The sequence below is a fragment of the Equus quagga genome, chromosome 7 (assembly GCF_021613505.1).
Source record: "Equus quagga isolate Etosha38 chromosome 7, UCLA_HA_Equagga_1.0, whole genome shotgun sequence".
NCBI classification, from domain to species: Eukaryota; Metazoa; Chordata; class Mammalia; order Perissodactyla; family Equidae; genus Equus; species Equus quagga.
The window spans coordinates 87,359,351-87,368,222 of NC_060273.1; the positions used below are offsets into that span (position 1 = coordinate 87,359,351).

The 8,872-nt window shown below is 37.0% G+C and overlaps 1 protein-coding gene across 1 annotated transcript in view; it reads right to left on the reverse strand.

The window, feature by feature from the left end:
* The window catches only part of ADAMTS19 (ADAM metallopeptidase with thrombospondin type 1 motif 19), a 236,109-nt gene that overhangs the window by 224,935 nt on the left and 2,302 nt on the right, over window positions 1–8,872 (reverse strand). The window lies entirely within an intron of this gene.

An 8,872-nucleotide genomic window follows, 5' to 3' on the forward strand; every position in this document is an offset into this window, starting at 1 on the left:
TAATTTAGTTCTATTTACTTTCAAATTCTAGAAGAAGAAGCAAGTTTTAACTTTTGCATACTTTTTCACCTAAAGAGTAGGAAAACATTCAGACTGGCATTAAGGTCCCATTACATTATCTCCTAACTAGTTCACATTTATAGCCTGTTAAATAATAATTTGAAATCCATCAAATCCTTTCTAGTTCAATGGCATCTGAGTGGGTTCCTGGGAGGATTTTAAAGGTAAGGACAGGAGGTATCCAAATTTACTATAATTGGAGCTAAAAAAGAATATTAAAATCCATTCAAGATGCCTAGGGCGTGAAGTTTGGTGGATGCAAACCCAGTCATTAAAGATCCTCAGCTCCGGAGTTTTCAGAATCACTAGAGTGGACACCCTCAAACTGTAGCTTGCACAAGAATTACCTTGGATGCTTTTTAAATACCTTTCTTAGTTTTGAAATTCAATCTGGGATTTTGATCTTAAGCAGAGAATCCTCAACTCCCTCTACCTCACCCCCACGGCCATGATTTTGATATAGGTACCTGCACACCAGACTTTCAGAAACAGGGCATCAAGAAGCAGGAGCAAAGATCCGATGAATGGGCTCACTGCCGAAAGAGGTCTTATATCTTAGGGGAAGCCAGGCAGAGGGAAGAGGACTAAAAGAACTCTGAGGCAAGGTAACATTATGTACTTGTGAAGAAAAAATATATATATTTAGATCTTATTTTTTCTAAATGGAAAGCAATAGGAAAGCAGAAGCTGTTTAACGTGCCAAAAGTGGGCTGTGCTCATCAGCTCCACTCCCTGATCATCTGAGTTAAAGCCTAAACAGTTAATAATTTATTGCAGATATACACACATTAATTATAAAATGAAATCAAGCTTCTCTTGCTGGAAAACGCAAGTACTAAAATATCTAATACCCAAGGGCCTTCCCAACACCACCATGCAATAACTCTGCACAAATTTCTGGGTAGCATTGAAATGGCTGAGATCCCATTTTCTCACTTCTCTCAGTCTAGGGCTTGGCATCAGAATAAAGATGAGATGGAGACAAGATGATGTGCTCACTACGGCTGCACCCTAAGTGCACTCTGCATCAAATTATGGTCCTCACTTGGCTCAGGGAATCTTAAAAGTTCCTTTCAGGAAACCCCCCAAATCATAATCCAAGAGGGACCACTGGCTCTCCCATTGCCTCAAAATATGTCAAGATTACTTCCCTAACCTAATACACTCCCCATCTACCAGGAACCTAGAACTCCTCTGATTATTTTTTATTTCACAAAAACAGAACCATAATCATCTGGGGTAAAAATGGAATTGCAATTAACCAGGAAGCAGTCAATTGGACATGAGCTCAAAAAAATGTACTCTGTTTAGTGTTGCATAAAAAGTATTTTAAGGCCCCTGTAAAGAACTTCCTGATTTAAAAAAGTATGCCATATTTATGATTCAGCTAATAAACTTTAAATAAATATATAATACAATATTAATAATAAATATAATTAAATAAACAAATATTATTAAATAAAGAAAATTTCTTCTCACAAACTTGCTCCATGTCCAAATTGTCTCAGGATACTAAAACACAGATTAATACATAATTCAAGAGTTTATTAACATTTAATGTACAATGTCACTTATTCCATCAGCATGATGATTCTTTTTATTAGAATTCACTATATCATTTCTTTAAATAAGATTTGAGTATCTGCATATTGCTCCACTCTAAATACAGAAATTTCTCCCATATGTCAGTGTCACCATGACCATGATCATACCTGCCATTCTCAATTTTAAACTGGATGCCTTAAATAGAAGTGCACTTAAAGGCAATAAAGAGATATGGAGTACTTACTAAATCAGAAAACAGTGATGAACACAGGGAGGCCAAGAAGTTGAGGCAAAGAAACAGCGCCTTCAAGACTGTAAATTCCTTGAAGCAAGGAACTATGTCTTTTATCTTGTTCTCTGGGCATTCGGCACAATATACAATTGTAACTAGCCCACTACTGATGAATATTTAGTGTTTTGCTCTTGAAAACAACGCTGCAATGAAGAGGCTTATACATAAATCTTTTGCAGAAACATGAATATCCCTCCAAAATTGACATCTACAAGCAGAATTGCTGAAAAGAAAGGTAAGCACATTTAAATCTTTAATACATACTGAACAAAAGGCTTTACCAATTTACTCTCCTACAATGTGTAAGATTAAGTGTTCTCCAAGCATGCCCACTGGGCATTATCAATCTGCTTACTTGGTGCCAATCTTATGAACCAAAAATGATGTTTGAGAAAATCTGCTTTTCCTAACTTACCAATAAATTTGAAAAAAAACTATGAATGTTTATTTGATATTTATATTTTCTTCTCAGCATAGCCACTAAAAGGTTAACAGTGACTATGGGTGGTGAGATTACAGATAACTTATTTTACATATTTTCTAAACTTTCTATACTCAGCATGTATTATTTTGTTATTAACATTATCTTTTTAAAATAATAATATAAAAATAGCTCTGGAATTAGAAACAAAAAAGGTCAAAAACCTAACAGAAAAATGAGTAGAAGATATCAACAGAAAGGTTACAAGGAAGGAAATGAGAATAAAAATATGAAAAGACGCTCGCTCTCACCAATAACACAAAAAGAAAATTAAAACTATATTGAGGGGCTGCTCCATGCCTTAGTGGTTGAGTTCAGCACGCTCAACCACGGTTTGCAGGTCTGGATTCTGGGTGTGGACCTACACCACTCGTTGGCCATGCTGAGGCCATGAGTCACATACAAAGTGGAGGAAGACTGGCACAGGATGTTACTCAGGGCCAATCTTCCTCAAGCAAAAAAAGAGAGGAAGATTGGCAACAGATGTTAGCTCAGGGCGGATCTTCCTTCGCCCAAAAAACCCAAAACAAAGCTACATTGAGATAATATTTTTTGTCTACTAGATTTCTCAAAGATTAAAATTTTTGAAATACCCATATCAGTAACAGTACAGAGAAAGATGTACTCACATACTCTGCTAGCCTAACAATGTAAAATGGCACCACTTCTATGGGGTGTAATCAGATAATATCTCCTCAAATTATCACACACATGCCCTCTGACACAGACATAAGTTACATCAGCAAAATGGCATATCTACAGAGTCCTATACATTTAGCACTGTTCATAACAGGAAAATATTGGGATCAATTAAACGTACGCCAATACCAAACTGATACACTTGCAATCAGACAAAATGGAATTACCAAAAAAGGGGAATCTCTTTATGCACTCATATGTGATAATCTCGTGTGTGTGTGTGTGTGTGTGTGTGTGTGTGTAACCAATGTGGGATTAAGATGATATAAATTTATATATTCATATTTATTTGTTTACGCATCAACTACCCATAGACCATACACTAGAAACTAGTAACCTTGGCTACCTCTAGGAAGGAACACTGAGTAATAAGTGGAGAAGAGGTGTTGGAGGAAGACTTTTCAACGCCTATCTTTTTAGAGGTTCTGTATGGTAGAGTCCTTATAATTTTGAAAATGACTTTATTTTGCCTTTGAATGGTAGTTTGGCTGAGTCCAGAATTCAAAGTCACACCTCCTCAGGATTCTGAAGCCATCAACTCATGATCCTCTAGCGTTCAGCACACTGATTCACTCTCTAACATCAATCTGACACTTTTTCCATTGTAGATAATCTTTTCTTTATTGAACTTGCAGAATTTTCTCTTTATCTGTGATTTTCTAATGTATCTGACATATCTAGGTTTGGGCCTCTCTTTACTTATGGCACTCTGAGTTTGGTGGTGGGTCCTTCAATCTGAAGGTGTGTGTCTTCCTTGATTTCTGACAATTTGATTCTAATACAAAAAACGCTCTTTTAACCTCTACCTAAATAACACTGGTTATAGCAACCAAGTCATCTTGAATCACTGAATTAAATAACACTCTGTACACCATCCAGAAAATATGATCACTGAGGCATGCACATGCTGAACACTCACAGGTAGTACCTTCCTCTCTTGTCTTGCTGTAGACAATTATTTCCACCAGTCAGCCTGTATGTTTACCAAGACTCAGCTGTATTTGTTTGAACACATGTAGTCACATTTTGTAATTAGATAATTTAATCATACACTAAATATTAAAGCCAGTGAAATATGAATGCAAAAGATGTCTTCATTTCCATGAAAATTTTGGAAAAACCTGAAAAAGTGAAGGTGCTAAAAAAATTGCTCTAATTTTATTTGGGATGAAACAACTGTAAAAGATTCGAAAATTTTAAAAGTCCAGGATTCTACACATAAATTGCCTTGCATTTGTCTTCAATTTTTCTTCCAAATACAGACACCTATATTGGAAATCGGTTTGGGAACATGTCGAATAAGGCTCAGCTGGAACACCAGTTACCTGACATACCCTCAAAGGAGTAGTATCTGGCCTCACATTAAAAGCCTGGCTGATGAATGTATATTTTGGTGATTTAAATTAGAATCAAATGTCTAGGGTACATTTGCATGCATTTTTAAAATTCTATCCCTTAACTGATTTTTAAAAATTAACTCCTATTAGAGAAATTTGGACCATCTTGATCTATGATTCATGGCTCACAATTTTTCTTTCATATTTTGCATCCATTTGTCCTTTATATTATGTTCTGGGATAATTTCTGGGTTTGATCTTCCAAGTCACAAATTTACTTAATTCATCTATGGAGTGTTTCATTCTAACAATCATATAATTTTAGTTCCATTATATCTAATCATGTTTTCTGGAAAGCAGCTATTCCTGTTTTTCTAAATTTATTTTTTCCATCAATATACATCTGCCTTAGTATTCTCTTATCTTTTTGGTTGCTTCATCTATTAATTAATCAGAGTCTGATGATTCTCTTTTATGTGGTTCATTTTCTTACAAGTGTGATATTCTTCAGTGTCAGTTCATCTCTTTTTAGTTTCCCTGCTCACCTACCTGTTGTGACTGGTGCAGTTGCCAGCTGTCCTCCAGTTATTTGAAAAGACAGGTGGGACCTTTTATAGGGTGCAACGAGTCAATATGTCATCTGTTGAGGGTGGAGACTCTCTATCCTCTGGTGTCATCACATGCCCAGGAAAGCTCGGCCTCTATGCTCTCTGCCATTGCCTAGGGACGTACATTTGGCCTCCACTGCTTGGCATAATTGGCCATCAGAAAGAGTCAAGGACACTGTTGTTCTAGAGCCCCCTTCTGCTCATTGCATTCCCTTTCCCAGCACATGCAGCAGCCCCTCTGGCATAGCTCCCACCATTCACAGACGTTTTCTAATGCCTTTATGTTTTCCATTAATCCAACCCAAACTGTTTTCAGTCTTTCAGGAGATATTCAAAATGTCTGATGTCCTGATAGCATTCTTTTAAAATATTGCTTTAGATTTGTTTAGAATATCTTTTCCACCATTCCTAAGATCCGGCTTGAATGAATGAGGTAGCTGTGTGAGGTTAGTCTGCAATCTTACTTTGTTCATTTGGATGCTGATTCCACTTCTACCTCAGTTCTCCCAGTTATGCACCACTCTTCCCCCATCCCTGCCCTGACACCCTTCTCCCCTGCTTTCTTACTGATACTTGATAAAGTGCCTCATCCAAAACAGATGCCCCAGAATATTTAAGTGTTCAAAACTTACAATGGAATTGAACACTTTGATTTAAGAAGGCAGTAAATTACAAAACAAAAAAATTGAATTTACACAGGGCTGTATCAAAAGCTAATCAAAATGACTACTGTATAAACTCTAAATTTAAGTAGATAAAGTTTTAGTAGTCACTCTTTATCATCCTGGAAAAAATAATCTAAAAATTACTGATAGCCATTTCAACAGTCTATCTAAAGAGAACCATAGCAAGGTATGTACTTGACCACCTAGTTTACCTCGGCCCAGCACTTAGATGTGTTTGTTTGTTTGTCTGTTTTTGGTGAGGAAGATTGGCCCTGAGTTAACATCTGTTACCAATCTTCCTCTTTTTGCTTGAGGAAGATTGTCCCTGAGCTCACATCTGTGTTAATCTTCCTCTATTTTGTATGCGGGATGCTGCCACAGCATGGCTTGATGAGCAGTGTGTAGGCCTGTGCCCAGGACCTGAAAGCACAAACCCCGGGCCATCAAAGCAGAGTGAGTAAACTTCACCACTACACCACCAAGTTGGCCCCAGATGTGCTTTTTTAAAAAAACTATTGTGTTAATTTTGAGCACACATAATCACTGCACTCTTTCATGGAATTTAATTTGTTGCTTTTTTTCGTATTTTAATTTTTTAGAGACTTTTAAAACATAATAAAGTACTGCATGAGTTGTATTTTATTCAGTGATTTTTATTCAGTGCCTTCTAAAGGCTAAATATCTTCCAATGCTGTGGAAATGAAAATGGATGAACAAGACAGGACCATCACAGCACTTGGGACACACCTACATTTGCACATAGCTCAACCTACTGTATTTTCCTGTTTACATCTGCAACTGGCAAGCCAGGCTGGGAGCTCCTTAAAACCAAGACTCCTTCATCTTCTTTTTGTATTCTCTGTATCTGCACAATGCCTTGCTCAAAGGAACTGTTCAATAATGTTTAATTGCTCAGCATTATGATATTTACATGCTATCAGATCTAATATATGGCTCAAATAAGATTATTATTCAATATTAGAGACTAAAAAGACGAAACAAACGGTAAGAACACTTCATACATCAATTGCTAGGTATATAAGTACAATTTGTGTATTTTATAAACAGGGAAAATGAGATACAGAAAGCTTAAATACTTTGAAGAGGCAGCACCTGACCCTGTACCCAAAATCTCCATTCTAGCACTTTCCTCTTCACAGCACAAGTTATTAGACTGATATCTGGAAAAGGAACTGGCCAATCTTCTAAGTGCTCACCATTCTGTAACACTGGATAGCTGATGATCTATTTCCTTTGATAGAGACTTTGGATCCTGTCAAATATAATAATCCAAAGGTATTGAGGAGTTCAGGCACCAACAGGCCAAACCAGCTATGGAGACAGGGGAAGGGAAGGCATACTTAGTGATCTATTCTTTTCTGTGCAACTAATAACCAGAAGGCTTTTATTAACTGAGAAGAAAAAACTGCTGCAAACTAAAGGTAGTTACATTTATGAATAATTCCCCCCTATTTAAAGACATTATGATTCTTCACATTAGAATTACAGTATTCCAGAATTCTGGAAATACAGAGGAGCAAGAATGTAGTCCTGTGATAATCCACAGTTAGACAGAAGAACCTCATACTCTAGCAGACAAGGCTTTTGAGGTCTGATCTCACCAGACATTTTGGGATCATTTCCCCCTTATTGCATCTTCTGGCCTAATCACAGGAGATTTTTTTTTTCATTCCCTTGACAGTCTCTGTAGCTTCACACCTCCACTGAGTCTCTTCTCTCTGTCTAAAACACTCTTCAGGCCTTTCTCACTGGAGAAAGCCTCCCCTTCGCTTTAAACTCCAGTTACACTCTGTCTGCTTTGGGAAGCCTTACCCAGCTCCTCAAACGAGATTGTACCTGAGGCATAACATATGACCCATCATGCTGATATGTCAGTTTCATGACTAACTGTGTCATATCTACTTGTACATGATGTCCCTCTCCTAATCTGTGAACCCCTAATGTAGGACCTAGAATACATTTAACATCCAATAGAATTTTAATTCTATCATCCAATTTTTAATTAAATCATCCAATTTTCTCATTTTATTTATGCAAACTGAAGCCCAGAGAAGTAAGGGACTTGTCAATCACCATGAAACAAACCAATGTCATAGCTCAGATAAATTACGTTCTCTCTTTCCTAATCCACTCTCATAAGGGAAAAGGGCTGGCATGAAGTAACAAACCCACCCTTCTTGGCTATCTGCCTAACTTTTTCCTCAAAGTCTGACTACTATACTGTATTGCTGGCAACATCAGTTTTCCTCAATAACAAAGACTTCCCAGTTCAGAACATATACATATGTGGCAAATAGGAAAAGTGAGTAAAGGTCCAACGTGATAAACAGGGAGGTAGGTCAAACTCCTATTCAGTCTATGAAAAACCTACTCATAATTCTAACTTTGCTCCCTTAAGTATGGCGAGAAGGCATAGCTCATTTGGAAAATCTGACCAAAAGCCCACATTTCAACACAGTGAAATGCTTTATCCCCTATTGCTTCTACCACACCAGGAACTTTCTATATGTAATTATTTAATTCCGGGCCAAAAACTAGTGGACAATGAAACCCCCACAAAATGTTTCCCCCAGTGAAGTGTTCAAACATCAGTTCCACAAAAAACATTTTTAAAAGCTTTGCATGTAATTTTTCCATGCCAGTTTTTTTCACTCATGGCTAAAAATGTCCATATTTGAATATTCATCATTATGAGCATGTGGTAAAATATAGCCCTGTCCAGCAATTTACATCATTTGACTATGGGACCTTAGGAGGGCATAGGTAAAAATTTCCAGTTTCATTTTGTTTGGATTTTTAATCATCTTTTTCCATTTGATGGCTTTGATTGTGCTGCTATTTTCTGCTATTCATTACTATTGGATTTTTCTCCAAATGAGCAGGTTGCTTTCAGACAAGTCCTTGTGGATTTCGTCAATGGCTCACTAGGAACAGCAACATGAAGCCACAAATCACAAGGGTGTTTTCAACATTTTGTGGGTTTTTGCTCTAAACCAATAGTAAAGGCCACAGTGATGATGGCTGCACAACGTGAATGTACTAATGGACTGAACTGTACGTCAAAAAATGGTTACAATGGTTTATTTTGTTATGTATACTTTACCACAAAGTGAAGGCCAACTTACAGGAGGTAACAATTATCCCAAACCCTGGGTCAAGACCGG